At 35.6% G+C, this 24,850-nt stretch overlaps 1 protein-coding gene across 1 annotated transcript in view; it reads left to right on the top strand.

The window, feature by feature from the left end:
- Nucleotides 1-17,725: 17,725 nt before the first annotated feature.
- Nucleotides 17,726-24,850, top strand: part of LOC140159878 (conopressin/neurophysin-like) — a 46,925-nt gene continuing 39,800 nt past the window's right edge. The window contains 1 exon segment of the mRNA XM_072183218.1: nt 17,726-17,859. The gene's annotated coding sequence lies outside the window, so the exon portion shown is untranslated.

Here is a 24,850-nt window from a genome sequence, read left to right as displayed (position 1 = left end):
AAAGCAATTTCTATCACTGTTTGCTGACGTACTGTTTTTGAACTTTTCATCCCTCGGGGTGTTTGTTAACATTTAGCCTGTTGCTAGTAAACCCAAGACCGATTGATGGTTGGAATTATAACATCAGGATTATCCATGTACATAACAAGTCCTAATACTTTACACTCATGTAATATCATGACCATTGCAATGATATTATTGAGTGAAGCTCACCGTCAACATTTTGTTCTCAGCTAAAGGGTATATGCTTAATATTTTATTTAACCCTCATGTTATGTCTTAACCAAACTATATTCTATAAGTTTGTTTACGAAGGAGGGGGTTTATCACTACCAAAATGAATGTTCTTTATATATACCAGTTTGATATCCATGTGAGATATAGCCATATACATACCAAAGTGAAAATCAGTATTGTGTGACAATGTCGTAATAAATTTCAGGGACCTTCGAGATTTAAATATAGGCTTAGGGGCGTTGCTGGTTTTTTTTTTAAAGGGGGCGTTAATTAGAGTTTTTTACAATGATAATTCCCATTAAAACCATCGCTAGTACCGTCTGTAAACACTCCCGATAACAATGGCTTCACACATGTATATCGTAAATAACGTAAAACTGTTGATCACATACAGGTGCATGTACTGTTTCAGTATTTATGGAACGCTCTGGATGAAAAATGGTGGGGCGTTTATTAGAGGGGCATTTATTAGAGAGAATACGTATTTGCATTTTGTTCAGGCGAGTTGGCGAAGTCGCGAACAGCGAAGCCGCTTGGCCCTCTCCCTGTCATAGCGGCGCTCTTCAAAGTACTGAATATTTATACTGTTACAGTGCTTTGTGGGTTAATAGCCAACGGGACTTTCTAAAAGGCTACTATAAGGGCGTTATATATAATGAGTGAGTTACCGCAGCGGTCGTTCCCTCCCCTTGCACCACTGAGGTCCCGGATTCAAGCCCCGGCGCGGCCCAAGGACTCATGTGCACTTGGTTTATCCCGATTCCATGTTCACTCTAGCAGGTTTCCTCCTGCTTTCAACTAATCGGTGATTAGTTGTTTGGTTATCAAAAACTTCCATTCAAAAATGGAATTTGGGGAGCGGTACAGGTAATTGGTGAATGTTACCATCTAAGTGTGAATAGGTTTGCGCTGGTGTCTGGCTGCACAATGCCTAGTCGATGCGATCTAATTGTGATGTTTCGCCATGGTAGAGAAATTACAGCGCTTTGAATACTTCGAGATCTGTGATAAGGCGCTATATAAATACCGATATTTATTTATTCTATTTAATGCCTACATTTATTCAGAATATGGGCAAAATAGTCTATTGTTTTCAAACAGCAATTGTTCGATACACCCGTGTTCCTTTCTGTATAATAGAGGCCGAATCGAGTAATACAAATTCTGTGTCATGTTTCTGATACACAAATGGAACTTATTGAATAACTTTACGACATCAGCAGACGAAACATCATATTACATAACATAAGTCATTTAAATCTGCCTAGAAGTATAAAACATGTAAAACGTGGACAGAAACGAATGCCGTTCTCAAATCCGCTTTGACGAGGAAGACGCACAGTTTTTTATTAAAGAATTTATTTGTTGCATAAATTTAATTAGCCTCATTCGCTAGTCTATATAATACACAAACATTCTCGTAATATCTAGCTCCACGACATAGTCATGTTACATTCTACCTAATAATGCATTAAAAGTAGGTCCTAAAGTTAACAGCATAGTGCTGTATACGTAATCAATGTACTGAACCATTCCTTTTCTGCGACATACATGGTGTTTCTGAAAGAACTGTCGGAAAGTGTACTTTTTTTAAATTTTAATTCCTGAACTAAACAAGATTGAATAATTTATGCAATATTGTATAAGAGAGCTTTTATACACTTCTTGAATTTTAAAAATTGACTTCATTCTTGCAATATAAATGTAAGACTTTTACACTGTTAAAATAAAATTAAACAAGTTGTTTAAAATTTTAAACAACCACAAGTTACCAGGTGAATCGCTCAATAGTTGTTTAAAAATTAAACAACTCAAAATTGTTTAATTATTAAACAGTTTGTTGTTTAAAATGTTGACCAAGATTTAAACAACTGTTGTTTAGTGGTATAATTAAACAACTTAGTTGTGTAAGCCTAGATTAAACAACAGTGTTTAAATTTTAAACGGTTGTTTAAAGAAGGTTGTTTAAAAATATGTTTTTATTCACTGAATGTTGTTTACGTTTTATCAAACATTTTACTTGTATGTGTACACGTTTTACATTGAAATCGTTCGCTATTCTATGTATACATGCTGCTGCTAAAACTGAATGTGATTTTGTAAAAAAAAAAAAAAAAAAACTGAGCATAATATTGCTGATGTTAACTATAAGCTTACCTGTACAAGCATACTGTATCTTACAACACAGTAAGCTTACAGGCATAGTATCAATTTTTTTAACCACATGTGGATCACAAAATTGCTTCCAGTTTGTGCACAGCAAACATTTACATAAATAGAGAGCGATACAGGCCTAAAACTTGTACACTTGCTGTATAAAGTTCGATAAAATTCCTTCGCTTCTCTCCACACATGCATGCTTGTCAAAACGGCCATCTTGGATTATGCAAATAATATTAAACAACTCGATGTTTAAAATGCCGATTTGGCGGTAAATTAGCATTTTTAAACAACTCTGTTTAAATTGATTATTTTGCCTTTTCATTTGTTGTTGTTTAAAACAATCAAGCTCCAATTTTTTTTTTTGAACAACTCTGTTTACTTTTCTGAACAACATTCTTTTAAACAGCAAAATTTTAAACAGTGTTCTAACGGTGTACGATGACAGTTCATCCCAGGGAAAAAACATTTATTCCTCCAAAACAATACTTGGCATTATGTTACTTGGATAAAAGAAATAAAATAATCTCAAGGGGGCAGACGCACCTCAACAGGCTCGTAACCAGGATTTATTTTGGAGGGGGCTGGTTTTGAAATAGTGGATTTTATTTTTCAAAATTTTGACCTTTTTGGATTAGGACGGGCGGATTTTGAAAAAGTGGACTTTTGTTCCCAAAATTGGACCTATTTTTACCGAAAAACCATAAGTTCCACCTCAAATTCCAAAAATTACACTAAAATCCGTCAAATCTTAGAATGGTTAACATAAACAATTAAAAATAGGTAATACACTGAAGCGACTCACTATTTGACTCAAATTACTAAACTCTTTGACTACCTGAAAAAATGATGAATTGACCAAATGAGTCCATGTATCATTATGGTCAGAATATACAACTCAACGGACTGAAGCTTTTATTCACCTATTGTGTCCTATTTGAGCGCTGACATATGACATGGAAAATGTTAACAATCAATATTCATGACGTCGCGCGATCGACACCTATAGTTTAATAATTAGGTGACTTTATTATTCGGTGTTTGTATACATTGGATATATGGAGCTGTACTCTCTAAATGTAAAAGAGTGAAAATTTCACTCGGAAGTTGGAGTGATTTCATTCTCACTCTATTCGAGTGGTTAGTCGTTCTTTTAGAGTGAAAAAAAGCTTCTACTCTCCTTACAGAGTGATCCAAAATTACCGCTCAATTTCAGAGTGAAATCAGAATCACTCTTTGCGGAGTGAATCCACAGTTCGTACAGCCAATCAGAAAGCCGGATTTTCGCATGAAAAAATTGTGATTATTCATTCGGCGAATTAATCGTTGCAGCAATGGCGGTGGAGTTGTCAGTAGTCAGGAATGGGCGAGGCAGTTTGGCGAAGAAATAGCCAATATTTTCGTCGGTAAGTATACTTTGAACTATTTTATTTATATGTTGAATCATTGCAGATTGTAATCGACAACTAAAATCTGATGTTACTGTCTCAAAGGTGATAATTGTACCCATGAAGCTTCTTCATTTGTTGAACACATTGATTCACATTGTCGGTCCGGCATTACGGTGGCACACTCATGGACTGCTATGCATACCTGGTACATGTATTACTTCGATCATAAACCTGTAAATGATTGAGTGTACTTGTGTAATGTTTGTTATACTGCGTCAGCCTTTTTATTGTTAGTATGTACCCGATCACATCTCCGAGTCCGATGCGCTAGTCATGCTATACATACCAGTAGCCACAGGATCACATGCAGCAAGGCCAGGCCATACCTAGCTAGGCTTAGGCCATAGGGCCAGGCCAAAGCATAGGCATGTTATTTCTGACCAGTCTCTAATTTATCATGTTTATATACTGCAGCATGTTATATCTGCATGCGTGATGCCAAAAGTCACAGAGGACTATAGGCCTCTATGTCTGACCAGTCTCCAAAAGGCTTTACTATAGTACAGCACGTCTACCTGCATGTGTGATGCTAGGCCTATAGTCCTACATCACTAAGCTTTTAAGCATGCCAAAATTACCATTTTAATCTTAATTAACATGTAAAGATACTTATTGTGTTGTAATTCCTTTGCTCACAAAAATACATGAATGAATGAACATTTTGTGCCTATTTCTGTGATTATTTTTTGTCAGTCTCATTCACTTCTTTATTTCAGAGCTATTAACTCAAAAAGAGTGGTTTTTCCACTCCTCTTTGGAGCTGTATGAGTGACCACTCCTTTTGGAGTGAAATTCACTCTCCCTAAAGAGTGATTTTATTCACTCTTTTTTCGAGTGAATTTCCTCACTCTTTTGAAGAGTGAATTTCACTCTAAAAGGAGTGGTCACTCATACAGCTCCAAGGAGGAGTGGAAAAACCACTCTTTTTGAGCTGTTTTTCACTCTTTCACATTTAGAGAGTAATGTCAGGTCATAGCGTGTTCATTAATTTTATTCAAACTAGCCGCACAAACTATATACTTTGGACACCGCCTTGGAATTACATAGAAGGTTTGTGTGCGTGTGACCAAATTGAGGCAACTCATACCCTTGGGCTGTGTTATAATAATAATAATAGCAATGGCACTACTTTTTCAAGTGGTGCGTTTACACATGACTTTGTTGTGGTCACTTATTGATACTCGCCTGTAGTAAAATATGCGGCCTGGTCAGTTACCAATGGCGGAACCGCTTTGTTCGATCAAAACGATGGTACCACTTTAATGAATAGCCTACGTCGGCAAATCAAATCAGTATCAAAGGAACATTGCGTTACGTAATCTATTTTTTCTCCTATACTCACACTTGGTGGTTGTATGTTCATTGAAGTATGATGATCAAAATAGAATCTAGGGGCCACCACAAAAGTTCAATTGAGTCTACGATGATATATTTTCTACAATTAATTCCCATCGATTATGCCGTTGTTTTTTCTTGTTCTTTTCACACAGAGCTTTGCAATATATACAAATTTTTTACTAGAGTCTCTGTATAATGTGTCAACTTCTGCTCTGCAATTATACAGAGACTGTTTCTTGTTTCACAAAGACTTACAATTTATTGACTCTTAACGTTAACTTAATATAGAGGTTTTAAAAGATCGATCATAAAACAGGCCCCATATCAATTTGTAAAGCAAAGTCATAGTTCATTGAATTTACAACCGTATGACAAAACAGGCGAAAATAGTAACTTTTTGCACAAGATTGGCAATTTAAAGAGAATTGGCAATTGCTCATTCTAATGTAGCTAGTATATGGCCAATATAAGTCTGCTCTTTCATTTAATGACATAAAATTTGAAAAATATTGTAAGGAACATTTGAGGTTTTGACTTTTAAAACCTACAATTTGGTCAACAGATTTTCCCCATTCGCCTTGCTATAACATTGCGTTATCTGCTGAACTAATAGGAAAGGTATTTTTAGGGGGAAGTGTTAGCTTTCGTTTGATATTAAAAACAAATCTGATTGGATGAAGGGAACACTTGAGGTTTTGACAAAAAACAATCACAGAATCCTTTTTTCCACTACATCTCACACAGCTCTTATGATGCTATGCACACTCAACCGTGTATTATAACACATACTGCGTACTAGACTAGACTCGATGTGCTGGAAATATCTGTGTGCTTGGGTGTATCGAGGTGGAAACTGTGCGTAGATGCATTTATAAGAGAATCCTTTTGTAGTCAAACCTTTTCATATGTGTCTGACTGTAAACCTGTAGCTTATAAGGTATCATAGGAACCCAAGTGTTTTACAACCTACATAATCGGGCAGAGCGAAAGTATGATACCAATTTGGAGATGGTTGACGAAATTAATTTCATATGAACCAGAGCATTATATTCTTTATTTCGACGCAAATCAAAAAAGAATGTAGATACTATCAGGAATTCTGGTGTGTTGCAAGCCAGATTTCTGTTTTATAAATTATCCTTTACCCTTTTTTAAAACGACGTGTGACTCGCAATATTGCATGCAAAGTGAACATATTCCCTGTAGGTTCAACTCCATACCACAATTTCCGACATACTTTACTGTATAAAATGGCAGTGATTTAAATGAATTATGTCAACTATAAAACTAGAGCGACCAATTGCTTAGTAAAAGATGAAAACATAATGCGATATGATTCAAACAATTTTTCAAAGTTACACAAAGAAGAGAACGTAGGCCTATTTATGATAAATTTTGCTCAAAATACAATATTTAATCGAATAGTATTTTTTTAATAAATTTGGAGAGAGCAACTACGTACTATAACATTTAAAAGGTAATTATTTCTCTCGCGTCGTGGCATCTGCTATGTATTTAGTTGTGTGGACTCTTATATATATACTATAGTGTACCATTATTATGTGATCTATGTAAAACGAACAAATACGAAAGCAAAACTGTTACGATAAATGGAATATCTTGATGGATGGCCAAATGCAAAAACAAAAGCCATTTGGTAACAAAATAATGCATCAAGAATAGACACGATGCCGCCCACTTTATTCCATTAATATGGGTGGTCACTAATATTAAATACAACCTTGATTCCTATTGAATGGAAAACAATTTAACAAATTTAGAATTTTGAAAATGAATGTATATGTTTTGATACAAAACGTGATCAGTCATCAGATCATGTTTAATAGAGACTGGAGCGTTTACAGTACGTGGGTTTTGCTAATTACAATAACAAGTTTTGTTTGTGTTTCCAGACTGCTTTGTGATCCTGCAAAAATAAACATTTTCATTGACACAAAGTTAAACGGACAGGTAGACTGTAGACAAAGTAAAGGTTTGTTACGACAAATTGTGTAATATAAAACTAACTGATAAAATGTGTTCCCAAAATATTTGAGACAACATGAACTAGGTTTGTCAGAATTAAAATCACACATTTCTTGTGTTAAGCTAGTATTATATAGAGGTAGGTACCGAAATAAAACAAAAATTTAACATACATTTCCTAAACCACCTCAAAAACTTTCTCAGAGACTAATTTCCCAGATTGATAGATGGTTAGGCGTCATCTTAAAAACTCAAATGGATGAAAACATTATATATTATAACAATGCGTCCCCATTGATAAGTCAAATATTTTATATTATTGTAAAACACTCTTTAGTTTAGGTTTGAAACCAATCAATCTAGACTGGTTCGTTGAATGCGATGCAACTGATACAAATACAGAAATAGAAGTAAATTTACGTACAGATTTCAACAATTGACTTAAAGAAAATATCAAACGACCAATGCAATTGCACCCAACTAGATAGTCACACAATCCAATTTAGATCACATAACCTGTTCAGTAAAATGCCACGTTACCACTGTTAGCCTTTTATGATAAGTACTATGGGAGCTGATCGCTCACAAAGACACGAAAGTTATAAACTACATACCACGAGCAGGATATTTGATAATGTTTTAATCTGTCTTATCGACTTGTAAAATATAATTATCATGGCATACATTGAACAATGTTCCGCAACATTATATAAAGGTTACAGCTAATTCCACCAACACCTGGGATTTATTTCACAAATATTGAAAAAGCTTTTCAGTAATTTTACCGTGATCGATGAGGATTTTATATGAATAATAATGAAGAGAGAAACGTAAAATCAGTCGACACCCTCTTGCTGTTGCTAATGTTGTTGTATAATTCTAAGCATCTTAAACCGTTGAGGGCGCTCCCTGTTAAATGCTCTGCCTTTAGATTTATAAAATCATTTTTGGCGCGCGTGTAAAGACTGTTTTCAATATTTCAAGTACCAAGGATTTTACATGGGTATTTTAAACCTTATTACTTGAGAGTCAAAACAATCTTAAGAACCAACATTTTAGCTTCTACTTAATGGGTAAATTCTCGTTAATAAAGAGTGCCTTTTGCAAACAACATTTGTGTGGGTGGGTGGGGGGATTATGGGTGGGGGTAAATACAAGATTTCGGCGGCAAAGACGGAAAAAAAATTCCCGGTTGCATAATTCTCACCAATATATAGCGGATTGGTGAGAGACTATACATGTAAAGTCAAAAAGGAATTTATTGGGACATTAGGGTAACAATTGGGTATTTTTTATCAATTTGGCCCCATGATCAGGTTAAATTTTAGGTGTGAACCGGGCTCCTTGCCACTTTCCCTTTGCTTTACGAGACCCACATTACACACCCTCCCGCCCCAGCTAACCTGACCGCCTCATCCGGTTGATTAGACTTTTGATGGACGATACCGCCTTGTTCAACCATTTGTATACTCTAGCGCCATCAATCCTTTTAAATGATGATTGAATGATAAAATGACGGCAGTGTTTAAAGCGCTGGATGGGCAATAGTATATACAAAGTTTAATATATATGGCAAAATAAAAAAGAGGGGAGAGACGAAGGCGACAACGTGAAGAAGCGTCCTGAAGCTGATTTCCTTGTCTCTGGCACAGTAAATTAACTTAAATTACTTGCATTATCTTTGTAACAGTTTGAATTACCAAATACATGAACAATATTTATTGTCCCTTGTGCTCACTTAACATTATAAAATATGCTACCAGATGTGTTGTGCTAATTCCTGGAGCTCATTATATAATGTTCTTACCAACCCCAATACTGAAGCGTGTAATCAACATGTCCAAATGTGCACACCAAATGACTTGTGCTAATCTTGGCATCATCCCTTGCGCTCATTCCAATAAAGTCCCAACTCACGCTCGCGTAAATTCACATAAGCGTGTGCCAGTCACGCATTACACAACGCACAACTGGCGTAAGCACTGCGCCCAACAGCGTGCATACCATTCTATATATATCAATACACAGTGTTATGAGCCTAATTTTTCCGCCTTATACCGAACAAACTTTAGTGCGTTTAATGAAAATATGTCCAAATATGTCATTCAATGACTTGTGCTAATCGTGGGACCATTTTTGGAGCTCATTGTTAACGAGGATGTTTTTACCAACCCAATACTAAGGCGTGTAATCAAAACATGTCCCAATATGCCATCCAATGACTTGTGCTAATCTTGGGACCATTCCTTTAGTTAATTTTTGAGAGAATGTTTTTATCAACCCCATACTAAAGGATGTAATCAAAACATGTCCAAATATGCCCCCAGGTGTTATTGGTTATTAATTGTTTTGTTGAAAACAAACATTTCATACAACGCAACTTGTAATTCAAAATGCGACCCTAGCCGGAGTGTCTATCTTACTTTCGAAGTATTGGGAATAGACACATTGTCAGAACTCTATATAAAACATTATGCCGTGGAAGCATTAACATACATCCCACATTCTTAGTCAGTGGGAGTGGTCTAGTTCGTAGACACATAATCTGATTGAAGACCTGAGCGCAAGAAGACCGTAAGTCCATATTTGGCATTTTGAGATATGATCGTTTAAAATAAGATAATTTGGAAATCAAAAAAGCCATAATGTTAATACTTCTCAGGTACATGGGTATAGACAAGAAGAAGAATTTTGTATATCAACCAAGTAAATATCCAGAGTATGCACAATGGGCACGTGGACTACGGAGTAGTCTACACGCTTAGAGGTGCGAGTATGTATCCCGCTGTATGTGTAGACTAGTGCGGAATACTCGCACACGCTAGCAGTACGCGCAACAGAATACGTGAAGTTGTAAACAAGTTTCGTTCATTTTATAATAAAGGGGGTTTCTATGACGGCAACTTAGTTTTTGCGTAAAAAATAGTTTACAGTTATTAAAATAATATTTAACTGACTAAGAATGAGAAAAAACGATAGGAATTTTTGTTTTTGCTATCTTCTACCTGCGATAGACGACAGGCAGGTCCAATATTTCCATCGTAGTCGCCGGCATCCACTGCTCAAAATATTGGACCTGCCTGTCGTCTATCACACGGTAGAGGATAATAAAAACAAAAATTCCTATCCTAAGGAGAAACGCTTGGTTTGAGAGCGGCAATAAACACACCTTTGTCGCACTTAAAGGGCATATATATTGTTCGGACAACATCAAAACATTGGAAAGCTAATATTATGAGGACAATGAAAATATCTCCTATTTTTAGAAAATGCGTCGTTTAAAATTGATATTCCACAAAAATCAACGGTTTTTAAGCGGTAACCGTTTGTAAGCTGCGAGTTCTTTCGAACGAGACAGATTTGACCTAGAAAAAACTGTAATGTCATGAAATGAAGTGTGCCAGCTTTAAGAGAATGGACTGTCAACACTCTCAATGCACAGAACGTATACTGTTTTTGTTAATCAGAAAAAACCTCTGAATCAAGTATTACAAATTATTTTTACACATATGGACAAAAATCAGGCCGCTTCTTAATTATATATTAGTAAATTGTGATATTACAATTCATATCTATATCAACATGATGTTAATATTTGGACTAAAAAAAATATTTTAGATAAATGTTACCGTAAGACGACATGAGCTTAGAATTTGAGCGTGATACATCAATATTGCATTATGCAAATAAACAATTTCAATGGCCCGGGAGCTAACCTTTTGTTGTCCATTCCCAATTTATCGTGATGAAGGTTGCGCATTTATAGGCCTACATGAATGATCATGAAAAGAGCTCTAGGGCTCATGTGTTATGTACTACTCGTGAACATATAGTGTCCTCTTCATTTACTGTACGTCAGCAGCCCGCTGCTTTGAAAATCCGCATTTTACCAACACAATTTCTCCTTTTTACAGGAGAAGTACGAATAAAAAAAATTGCAAGGAGTGTCAACTTGTAATGTAATAATTATTCCCATCGAATGGAGTTGAACTTGTTTTTCCAATAGATATGCCCTTTAAACAACATGGCACCGCAAGTTTTCGAACGCGCGACTTCATGACTATGTGTCAACATCCGAACCGCTGACAGAAACATCTTTCATATGTCTGAATTGAACTTAATAAAAAAGGACTATGACTATTATGTCATTGAATAACTGGTGGTTTATTTTGTGCGTATCAATTTTCCCCTGAAAACAATCTAAAACACATCTTTGAACAAGTTCATTCGGAATGTTGATTTTAACTGTGAATTTTGTTCATTATGAACAATTCCAACTAAAAACGAACGTGATTTACTCACGTTGTAGTCAATAAAATGTTTTTAACATAAACGTGAGTAAACCACCTTCGTTTTTAGTTGGAATTGTCATCATTGTCATTCCCAGTAATAATCTAAAACATTGTTTTTAAGTCACTGCTGCTGATAGTATTTTTGCAATATTCCGTTAGTTGTTTATCTCTATATAAAGTTTCGTCATATTGACACGTTATTTATTCCATATCTCCAAGGTGTTTTCCTCCGATATTTCCTTTACTCCATATCTTCTCCCCACAAAGAATTTAAATAAATCGATGCAGCCTTACAGCACAAACAAAAGACCATTGGCTTTTTACACACTTTACCGTACATTGGCTTGTTAAACTAGCCACTTGTTACATACATACATACATATTGAGCATTTATAAAGCGCTGCTACATTAAGAGCGTAGCGCTACACACAATATTGAAGGTGGCAATAGGCCAAAATATATACACAAGCAAAATATATACAGAGCAACAGAACAATTAGGAAGAATTATACAAATGTGTCTTAAGAACCTTCTTAAAAACAGGAAGTGATGCAGATTCACGGATATTGATCGGTAAACGATTCCACATTCTGGGAGCATTATAGTAGAAGGCCCCGCGCTCAGCAGACTTCAGCAATTTAGATGTATTGTGCTCTGTCAGTCGTGTGGTGTCAGATGCTGAGCGCAGTCCAGCTCTACCAGGTTGATTGAGAGTGATACAAGAGGAGATGTAATTGGGAGCCATATGATTCAGGCATTTGTAAACAAATAAAAGTACTTTAAACACAATTCTTTTTTCTACATGCAACCAATGCAGTTCTTCCAAACATGGAGTTGCATGATCTTGTTTACGGACTTGACATATCATCTTCGCAGCCCAGTTCTGAATGCGTTGAATACGCTGAATGTCAGTTTTGTTTGACCCTAGGAGAAGTCCATTGCCATAGTCGATTTTAGACAAGATGAGGGCACGGATGACAAGATGGCAAGTATCACGATCAAGATACCTACGAATCCTAGAAAGGTTTCGAAGATGATATGTCAAGCTACAGCAAAGGTTTGTAATATGGGCAGACAATGACATGGAAGAATCAAATATAATACCTAAATTGCGGATGTAATCAGATGGATTGATCAACATATCACCAACACACAATGACACAGGACCCACAATATGTTTCAGGTGCGACGGAGTGGCTACAAAGAACTCTGTCTTGCTGTCATTGAGCTTTAGCATATTCCTCCTCATCCATTTTCTGAGAGCATCAACACAGCAAGACAGGTTATTCAGAGCAACCACAATGGAAGAAGGGTCCTTGGGGTTAAAATGTGTGTACAATTGTATGTCATCTGCATACATGTGAAAATTCAAATCAAAAGATCTAACTATACGACCAAGCGGCAGAACATACAATGTAAAGCCAAGTGGTCCTAAAATAGACCCTTGTGGTAAACCAAACTTGTTATCAGCATAAGCTCATTTTAGAGAGAATGTTTTTTTAAAACAACCCCATACTATTAGAATGTAATCACAACATGTCCACTATGCCATCCAATGACGTGTGCTCGCATTCCTTGGGCTCATTTTAGAGAGAATGTTTTTACCTACCCAATACTTCATAAAGTGTGTAATCAAAATATGTCCAAATATGCCATCAAGTGACTTGTGCTAACCTTGGGATCATTCTATGCACTCATTTTAGAGAGAATGTGTTTACAAAAGCGTGTAATAACAACAAGACCAGGGATACTAGTTTTATCACTCGTTCATACATTCTTCTACAGTTCAATAACAATTTATTAAATTAACGCCAGGTTTACAGTGAAATCATTGGTTTTCTTCCAATAATGTATATCTGCAACTTACAACGATGGCACGAAAACCATGATTTGAATAATACTTGTTGGTGTAGCTGGGTGGCGAATATTCATATAAAAGAAATATGACTGAAAACAACCTCACTTTGTTGGGCAAAACGAAGAAACGAGAATGTGCGACTCACTGTGACATACGGAGCAAGTACCTCATTTTTCAATACCACATGCAACAGCATGCAATATAAGGCTATCATGATGTTTTATCAAAAAATAGAAACCTATTTACAAAAGAAAAAAATATGAACATATGGTTTTACTAAAGTCAACAGACCTCGTTTCAATGTAGTCTAAACGATGTCTTATTATATACTATTATGCTTTCTTCTATGTAAAGCTAAATCTATTACGTCACATCTACACTACGGAATAGTCTAATTTATTGTCAATCTTTCAATGTCCAGAATACGAAGTAATATCGAGGGCATAGAGCCAGAACTATGTCCACAATTACATGTTACTCATTTCGGCAACAAATGGACGGTTAATTCTGCCCTCTATAATATACTGTAAGTGACTTTGGGGTATGTACATGGTCACTTGTGTCTAACTAACCATGCTATCTGTTTAAGTGACCATGCATATACCCCAAAGTCACTTGCATTTATTATAGAGGGCAGAATTAACCATCCATTTGTTGCCGAAATGAATAACATGTAATTGTGGACATAGCTACTTCTGGCTCTAAGCCCTCGATATTATTCACGGCAGCCGCGTTGAGGGCTCTGTAACGTCTGACCGTAAATATGACTTTTTCAACATATCGCTCTCGCTAAAAAGATCGTCACACATTATATTGCCTTCTAGAAAAACGTTAGCTAAGTACCTCACCAGTAATGACTGTAATATAACTGGCATACAAATGAAGAAATAATACTTTAAAAAATGTATAAATAGTGGAACTACCACGCAATGTAAAGACCTTTTGTTATTATCATGTACTTAAATGAAGCTAATGAATAATGCAGTGGCTGAGGGCATGCGCTTATTCGGAGCTTTTCCATCATGGCATAATTTAGGTATAAATGATTTAATTGATTATAATTCTTGTATAACAATATATTAGGGACAAATACAAAAATATAGTAGATAAGTGGGTGATAAAATAGATAATGGCGAGGTTTAAAGAAGCCGAATATTTATCTCTGTCGCTTGTTGTCAATTTGATACTTTATAAGTCTTTTGCCTTAGTTTAAATGGCCACAATATCAAAAATGTTATCCTTGAGTGTCATTCGCAACACAAGAGACAAAAACCTCAAGCTTATGGATCACTGTATTACTCGTCTCTTCAAATCCAACCTGGTCTGTGTATATTGGTGCATTTGCTCGAGCCCCGAATATACCTCTTGTTTGTTTTTTGTTTTTTTATTTTGTTTTTTTATATCATTGCTTCTTTTTCCTCGTGGTTTGATATTACTGTATTGTTAGTTTGCCATAGTTTACATAGATACGTGTAATATTCAGAAATATTAGAGTATATGCTTTTGGGTAAGTGATTTATTTCTAAGATGTGAAGCCGTTTTTCGGCAATTTTCCTATGGGCTTTTCCAAATTTTAAATCGATTGGGGCACTTCCACGTTTCCTATGACGCCACGCCACCATGTCTTCAAAATGTGTTGATTTTAAATTATCCTTGATATATTTTATTTAATATACAACAATAGCTACAACAATAATAACAAAATCAGCAACCAATTATTTATAAATCGAATTTGGGAAAAATAACATGTACATGAAAGAAAGAAAGAAAGAAAGAAAGAAAGAAAGAAAGAAAGAAAGAAAGAAAGAAAGAAAGAAAGAAAGAAAGAAAGAATGAAAGAAAGAAAAAGAAAGAAAGAAAGAAAGAAAGAAAGAAAGAAAGAAAGAAAGAAAGAAAGAAAGAAAGAAAGAAAGAAAGAAAGAAAGAAAGAAAGAAAGAAAGAAAGAAAGAAAGAAAGAAAGAAAGAAAAAAAAAGAAAATAATGAAATTAAGAAGAAATAAAGGATAAAAGAAAAGTGAAAAGTGGGAAGAAAGGAAGAAAATGAGGAAAAATCAACCACACCGGGATTCGAGCCCAAATTTTATCAAAAAGGCTCCATAACGGGGATCCATAGGCAAGCGTTCTAACCATTCGGCTACGCATCAACTTACGCAAAGTATTGATCTCAAAGCGGCTATATAATAAGAATAAACAAGCTTGTCGGTCTGAAATGACGAATCCAATAGTAGCTTCAATTTCGAGTGGAAATGAAATGCTATAGCGAGTGGTACAAAGTTGAGAAATAATGTAGGTAGTTAGATGTCCAAATTAACGTTCCACAATCAATATGTCGATAATATAACAAAACAGTTTTTTGCCTTGCTAGATTCACCAAAATGTTAACCCAAAACGGGCTTCTTAATTTAATCGGTAGTACATTTGATTCTGAAAAATGGCGACATTATTTCTTTGATCGGTTTGTAGCACAATACAAAAAGGAGAAAGCAATCACTCGGCGTGGCTTTTAAGGAGCACACATTTGAAAACAATTATGTACAAACTATGAAATTATTATAATCTGATCTACTGGACTTACGTTTTTGTGAGTGGCAATATTTCACATCTATCTCGGATGCATCATCAGGCCAACTGATGTTAAAGCGGCAAAAGTTCATTGACCTCTGAAGAGGATGTTACGTCACAGGTCGAAGATGAGCCAAACCTCTGAGGTATCTTCTTTATCGCTGAACAAATAGAGGTTTGGCTCATCTTCGACCTGTGACGTAACATCCTCTTCACAGGTCAACGAACTTTAGCCGCTTTAACATCAGTTGGCCTGATGATGCATCCGAGATAGGATGTGAAATATTGCCACTCACAAAAACGTAAGTCCAGTAGATCAGATTATATTAGTTTTAGTAATCTGAAAACGGTTGAAACAATATGCCAAGGTGAACACACTTGTCTGTGCGTGTGGGGGTGTGTTTGTGAATTTTATCAAACAAATGTACTTGTGACCAAGCGAATCTTCTCCTTTTACCCTACGAGTTTACAAGCATCACAGAAGAAATCGATTTAGATTGCCTCCCCCTGACGATTGTATATAAGTATGCATTATAATAAAACATGCAGTTGCTAAATTGATATTTAAAGGGAAGTGTGTGTGCAAAAGTGTCAGAAATTTATTGGTTCTTTATGTTTTTGTTTAAAACAAACATTTCATACAACGTAACTTGTATTCAAAATGCGACCCTAACTGAAATGTCCATCTTACTTTCGAAGTATTGGGAATAGGTATCTTATCAGAATTATATGAAATATATATGCCGTGGAAGCTTTACCATACCTCCCACACTACACAGCGAGTCTATCTACATTAAATCATTGCATACGCCTGGTTTAAGAGAGACAATAGAGACACCTTTGTCGCACTTAAACAATATGGCACCGCTGGTGTTCGAACGCGCGATTTCAAGACTATGGGTCAACATCCGTACCGCTGAAAGAAACACATTTCCACGGTCTGAATAATTGAGCTTTGTAATAATAAAAAAACCCGCTTATAATAATATGTTATTGAATAACTGGTGGTTTATTTTATTCGTATCAATTATCCCCTGAAAACAATCTAAAACATTTCTTTGAACAAGTTCATTTGGAATGTTGACTTCAACTGTGAATTTTGTTCATTATGAACAATTCCAACTAAAAACTAATGTGATTTACCCTCACGTTTTAGTCAATAGAATGTTTTTAATATAAACGTGAGTAAATCACCTTCGTTTTTAGTTGGAATTGTCATCATGAACAAAATTCCCAGTAATAATCTAAAACATTGTTTGTAAGTCCCTGCTGCTGATAGTATTTTTGCAATATTCCGCTAGTTGTTTATCTCTATATAAAGTTTCGTCATATTGACACGTTATTTATTCCATATCTCCAAGGTGTTTTCCTCCGATATTTCCTTTACTCCATATCTTCTCCCCACAAAGAATTTAAATAAATCGATGCAGCCTTACTGCACAAACAAGAGACCATTGGCTTTTTACACACTTTACCGTACATTGGCTTGTTAAACTAGCCACTTGTCATCAGCAAACCACGAATGGATTATCATCGCCTGGTGGGAATAAAGAGTGTCGCCCTGTGTTGTATACATTATCCATCTACTGATGCTAAAGCGACTGAAACAGTCGCATGGTCATTTATAAATCAAATTTTAAGTGCATTCTTTTTATCCACAAATGTAGAGAAATCGACGTTATCCACCTAAAAATGAGATATCGTGAAGAACATTAACCCACATGTAGTATACCGCACCACATATGACGCAACGAGTACTTATTTTGGCACTTCACATTGCGCATGCTCAATATTTTAATGAATATCACGTGGGTAGAGCTGCTTATTTGGGTATAAAACTCCCAATTCTGATTGTGGTATAATGAAGTAAGAAAGTATAGCGCACAAGGATTACTAGAGAGCGTTATCATTCAGGACATTTTTGCTTATTGCTAGGGGCGACAAGGTGATAGGGGCAAATTAACCATCAAACAGGTAAGTTAATGTCATCAACATTTTTCTTGCTACTTTGGCATTTTAACTTAAAAAGTTTATCTTTGTTCGTACTTGATCTCACTCCTTAGGACTAGAACTATCGTCATATAATAAAAGCGATAGCTCTTTGGTGTTGTTCTTACTGGACAATCAGTAGCCTTTATTTCAATTGTGTTACGTTACCATATGTGCACTGTTATGTATTGTCTCATTCGTGCTGGTGGCGTTCAGCATCGACATACTTTTAATTATTTTCTTTGTGTAAAGAATGATCTTAATAATCAGGAGTTCTTTTGTCATCTTTGTCTACTTGGTTGGTCCCAATTTCTTTGCAGCCCTTTATAGATTTTGCAACCAAATTAATGATGTATTTCGTATTGGTTTTTCATACATTATCATTTTCTATTAAGAAGACAGATTCTTTTACAAAACTCTTTCCAGAAACATGTGTGATCTGTACTTGAATGTATAGCATATACTTAATGCATTGTGTTACTTGTCCAGGTCGTGTATGGTTCCATTTCCATCATCAACTTCATCAATATCAACATCAACATCAACAACATTATCAACGTCATCATTATCAACATCGATTACTATTACGAAATCTCAATTGGTAATAGCGCCATGCATGTATGAATAAAATTAGCAACTTTTTGGTGACTTAACGATTGCTTGACGCTTTTGGCAGAACCCCTCTCAATCTCCATTATACGTCAGCTCCGCGCAAAGGTTGTTTACAGTGCGCATGTGAAATACAATATAATATAATAATTATTGCTATTTTTGTCTAATTCAAACTTTGAACATCATTATGTACTGTGCTACGCTTGTACATATCATTGTTGTATTTACATCCAATGCAAACTAATCAAAACTTGTCTGCTCTTTTAACGTCTCTCCCTCACTGTTTTTGGATTTTCTTGAAATCTTTTGTCCATATGAATGAACTTCATGGGACGTTATTACGTACGAATATATACGCGTACAGACAGGCACAGAGCTCAAGAAATAGTAAACTTTTAGTTATTAAGCCCATATTTCCGCAATATTGCTAATGTTGTTTCTAACATGTGTTTCCCTTATTTCGGACCTTCTCGATTTTCGTGATACTGATTACGTATATAAGATAGGAGTTCCTAATTTCGGAGCGTCTTAATTTCTGTTCCTACTTACATATTTCTAACGTGTGGTTTCCATGCTACGGACATCGTTGTTTTCGTAATACTGCTTACGTACTTCTGACTTTAGTGTCTTTTGCTTAAGACCGTCTTGATTTCCGTAATACTGTTTACGTATGTGGTTTATTCTTACCTTGGACCTTCTTGATTTCCGTAATACTGCTTACGTATTAAAGCGCAGGGTGTCCATATTTCGGATCTTCCTGATTTCTGTAATACTGCTTACCTAATTCTAACTTACGGTTTCCTTGCTACGGATTTTCTTGATTTTCGAATTTCTAAAGTTGATGTTCATTGCTTCGTATCTTCTTGATTTCCGTAATACTGCTTACCTATTTCTAATATGGGTTTTTCTTACGTCGTACCTTCTTGATTAATACTGCTGAAGTATTTCATACGTAGGTTTTCCTTTATTTGGAGCTACATTTCTGAATGTTTTGTCTTATCTCGTCCTTGTATTGCTTTATATTTACTGTCTAAACTTATTTGTGATGCGATCAAGCCCAATAAGTCGGAACTCGGAAATATTAATTTTCAGTTTCTTATAGGACAGTAAAAAGCATTTGCAAAGCTGCATTTTGCAGAAATCTCTATTAAAATTGAACAACCAGTTCCAAAGATATGAGCTATTAAAGAGTTTCCAAAACAATAGGAAACAAATGGAAATATTTCCTTTGCTTGGCTATATCTCAAAATCAATATTTCCGAGTTCCGACTGATTTTGCTTGATCGCATCACATTTGGGTTTTTTGTAGGTTCACATTTCTAATTGATTTATATCACAAAGTTATTTTGCTTCATGTAAAGGGTCCGTGGCTCGTTAAGCTCTCCGTGAGTGTTTTCCATGGTTCATACTTTTTTGTATGTTTTTGTATGTTTTTTTTATTATAATATTATTGTATTTTTCATATTTCTCATATTGCTGAAATTAATCGTATAAATTTTATTTTCTTATATTCATGCGCGTATTTGGGGGGGGCTTTGGGGCGCCAGCTCCCGGGGTAAAAGCAGGGGGCTGCCAAAATGAAGGGGTGGCGGAAGAAGAAGGGGTGGCAAAAACAGGGGCGGCAAAAACGAAGGGGGCGGCAAAAAGAATTAGTTAATAAAAAAGGGCGGAAAAATTAGATTAAGCATGAAATATTTTGAAAAAATGGTACTATACTTCAAAATGTGCTGCTTTTAGGGCGCCTGAAACCCTGATTTTTTTTTGGATTTTTTTTTTTTTTTGCTCTTTACTTTTTCAAACGACCGAGAAAAAAATTGGGTCAACCTTTTCGGGCTGTTGAGGAAGGGGCGGCAAAATTGAATTTTCTTCAGCCCCCCGGGGTTGGGGCGGCCACGGTACGCCACGCAAATTGTTAACATTTGGTAATATATATCTATATTGAAAAAGCCATCCAGAATAAAGAAGGATTAAATAAATAGAATAAATAATTAAAGCGTAGGTTTGACTTAGGATCTTCCTGATTTCCGTAATGCTACTTATATATTTCTAACGAATGGTTTCCTTTTTCGTTAATGCTTACGTATTTTAAACGTACGTTTTGCTTGCTTCGGAGCTTCGTAAACTGCTTACGTATTTTTAACGTAGGTTTTCCTTATTTCGGACATTGTTGATATAAATACAAGGTTTTGCTAATGTATTTCTAACTTATGACTTACTTATTTAGGACCTTTTTGATTCTTGTAATATTGCTTACGTATTTCTAACGTAGATTCTTCTTACTTCGTGCCAGCTTGATTAATACTGCTTCGTTTTCTAAAGTACACTACAAGATTCATATTGTGACCACCTGCACAGGTACACCGTCGCCAAGGCTGGTACCCATAGAGTACCTACACAGTACCAATTCTGATTGCTGCTACTGTACCCACCAGCAGTGGTACTGCACTGGTACTATACACTAGTACTCCACAGGTACTGCACAGTAACAGCCAAGTAAGTACCTTAGCAACGGTTTACATGTACAGGCGGAACCAATAGTAATCTTGTAGTGTGTGCTTTCATTGCTACGGTTCTTCTACGGTGTTTCTAGTGTAGATTTGTACTCTTTCGGACCTTACTAAACTTTTGTCCATGTGAAGAAATTGGACGTATGAACAGTGATATACGGTGATACACATTTTTGTTTATGTCTGGACTATTAGTACAAGGCATTAACCACGGCTGTCAGCGCTGATGGGTTGTCCAAAAGGTAAATGCCAACTCCAGCTTCAAGTTCAGCCGATTCTGGTTGGAGGTAATTGGACCAGGTAAAGAATTCCATAAGTGAGCTGAAGATGGACACAATCATGTTGGATCCAAGAATTTTGACAGCTTGGTCAGATCTAATGGAGAGCCGCAGACGAAGGTCTATGATCATACGATCTAGTAACAGGTGTTGAAGATGTATGGAGCATCACCATAGAACATCATGTGGAAAAGATAATGGCTCCCATTGCTCTTCTATGTCCCATGTCTTGTATTTGATAGTTCTTTTCATATTCTTCTGACACCCAATGATGCGTACCGCTCTTTTTGAATAGCATCAGGTTTTAGACAGAGATGTGGGTGGAACACCCATCCATGCGGAGCTAGCATATTCCATCTCAGATTGGATCATAGTCTTGCTTATAATTGCTCTCTGAGAAGGAACAAGGTAGGAACCGCGCGGCGAAGGAGACCACGACAGCCAGACAGACAGACAAACAAACAAACAGAGAGTTGATTAGAATGTCATCTTTTGTGCACTTTTCACTTCAAAATATGTATAACTATGATGCCACTCAACAGTTTCCGAAAGAATGCAAAAACGTTCTTCACCTTCATTCTCTAATTCTCGCATTCATATTATACAGTAACATAAAACATTTTCAGGCGAAAATAACTCAAGCACTTAAACACTTTATTTAATTTTATACTTACCTGTTCACAATTTTTGCAAGCAAAGTCGGAAAATAAGTTACGGTTCCTTAATCATCCTGAGGACTGTATATTCAATTAATTTCCATTTACTTACATTTCCGCGGGAAAGAAAATTTGTTTAATAATATAGCACTAAATTGGCGGTTAAATCATAGTAATTCAACTATATTAGAATATGGAATTAGTGCCCGATAACGATGACAAAATTATTTACTAAACAGCCGCGTTTTCTGAACACCTGTCTTTTATTTTGCTGTTTTCATTTGTTTTTTGAAGTTTGCAAACACACTCAGACAGCGAAAGAATAAGGCGATATTTCATTAAAATGATTGCATGTATAAGTTCGGGTAGTATTTTATTTAGGGAACTTCGCATAATAGGATAAGCTTATGTTTCTTTTTCCGAAAACACCCATCACATTGCTTATCATGTAATAGCGGATAACAATTCAAATAGAATTATATATATAATGATCGAACACTTTGGCAATTTACACTGAATTTGCTCTAGCCAAAAATATAAGAAGAGTCCTTTCCTTTGAAACTGAGAACCTGGGATTATATTTCGTCCTTTTATCTTTTCAAATAATGGAAACAAGTACAGATCGCACCATAGTAATTCAGAATGCAATAAAGTATTTCCAAAGACAGACTGTTATATTATTCAAGACTACACATGTTCCTTTCAATTTACTAATCAAATATAAATAACCAACAAAGACCTTGGTTTAAAGATAATGTTTACAAACGCACCTAAATCGTAAATATTTTGTGTAAATCAAAGCCCACAACGTTAAGATAATTGACGTCCTGTACGTATGTCTCCAAAGGGCGTGTCTTGCCAATATTTACTAGTGTACTTGTCACAGTTGTTTCCGCACACCTGAATCTGAGGCGGCCGTTTTCGAGCTCTTTTTACGAGTACACTTTCATATTTGGCTAATGAGCAAGATTACATTTACCGTGTAAAGCAAATGGCACAAGCAAATGGTTAATCCGATTGGTGATTATTTTAATAATCACCAAGGAGCGTCCTTGTTGACGAATTGCACTATAAATACACATTTAGAGCTCTAAACTCTCTAGCTTTTAAGGGGAAGTGACCCAGTGAGGTTTAGACTCCAATAGGGATTCTATGTGGAATAACAAGTAAAACTTTATACCAAATGATACGCTTGTTGTATTTTTGTACAAATCTAAAAACTTTTGAAATCGTTTTTATTATTATTTTTTTTGTTTCTGTTGACTTCGTTATATACTGTCTATATATCCTGACTTTAATCAGAATTAAAACCATATCAAATTATTTTCTTATAATATACGGCCTGTATTCTCCTGATTTCAGAAAAGTAAGTTTGCAGCTAAATAAAACACGATAACCCAATCTCTGCATATCTGTATGCATTTCTTCAATAGCAGCACGCATTTCCAAATGAATTTTGTAATTTTCTGGAATCGAGAGGAATAATTGGTTGGACCACATTTTGAGATGCAGCGAGAATCATTATTGGTAGCAGGAGTCCTATAGTTTGGCGTTGAGGTTCCTGACATAATTTGCCATAACAACGACAATTATATGCAATAATCGATAAAGTCCATTCCATACTGGAAGTTAAAAACCCAAATATCATCAAAATAAGGTCAATTGCAATGGTCAAATAGCCACAATTTATGCCAAAATATTGCCAACCATTCTATATTTTGACAAGGTGTTCAAATCATCTCTCTGACTTAGATATTTGTCTTAAGGTCAATATATAGCATATTTTATTATATATACTTATGGCGGTTTCATTCCTTCCTTGTATTTGGTTTTCTCACAAAGAGGTTTTTTGCTATGACGTGCGTTGAGTCAGCTAAAAACGCTACGCACATACACAATGCCTAGGTATAGAAAGATTTAACTTTTGATCACAATACAAAATATTTACCTCCGAAATTTTCAGCTGTTGATACTACAGCTTTCTTCAGCGGACTGACCCGATCGAGCACACTTGAAGTGTGACGTAATGATCAATGCCTAGGTGTTGACCCATAAGCCTCAGCATACTTTACAGGTTGTCGCTGACCACTACGGTCCCACATCATTCCATAAACCATGGATTTTGCAGTTTAGGTGCGCACACCCTCACAATTAACCATTGCAGCCAGGATCAGCTCCCCGAGCTTCGTACGGGTTACAACGACACAGTTGGCAATTAATGAGTTACTTGTTTAGGAGAATTTCAAGCTAATTCAATTTTTCCACGAGAGCGTATTAAACCACCACCACCGGGTTAGAACCTGCAACCTCTCACACCATATTCAAACGTCTTATCGATTGAGCTATCTTGACCGCTGTGTACATTTCATTTCATTTATAAAGAATATTAAACAATGTTTAATCCATTTTTCACTATATTATTTATTTTTAAATGAAAAACTGAGGATTGATTTTACGCTCATTTTGCTTGATTGCATCGCATATGTGAAACTTCCTCATTTAATAAAACCAGATAAAATAGCAATTGCAATTTAATACTAACTAAATAATATACTAATATGCAAATTAAATTGTACCTTCATTCAAAATCTGATTTTCAACTCGAATAAGTATTAATTCCCACGTATGGGCACGTTTCTATTGATTAATGTTGATACACTGTTAATGTTTACCTTTGAAATTTTCCGTCGACTTGCAGACGATCTGTAGCGTTGTTTGTTAACAATTCATCGGCGAAATCACTTTCAATTTTTTACGTGATGGCTGAATATGAGCTATATGTAAATATGTCCTTCGCGAAATCATTTGAATTTATAATTCAGTCACTGAAATATTAAAATATAAATCCGTGTAAATTAAACTGGAATAAACTGGAATCATCTTACACTTCGGTATAACTATTTGTTTTGTAACTAAATTACAT

The sequence above is a fragment of the Amphiura filiformis genome, chromosome 1, assembly GCF_039555335.1.
Source record: "Amphiura filiformis chromosome 1, Afil_fr2py, whole genome shotgun sequence".
Taxonomy (NCBI): Eukaryota; Metazoa; Echinodermata; class Ophiuroidea; order Amphilepidida; family Amphiuridae; genus Amphiura; species Amphiura filiformis.
This window is presented reverse-complemented; position numbering and strand designations above follow the sequence as displayed.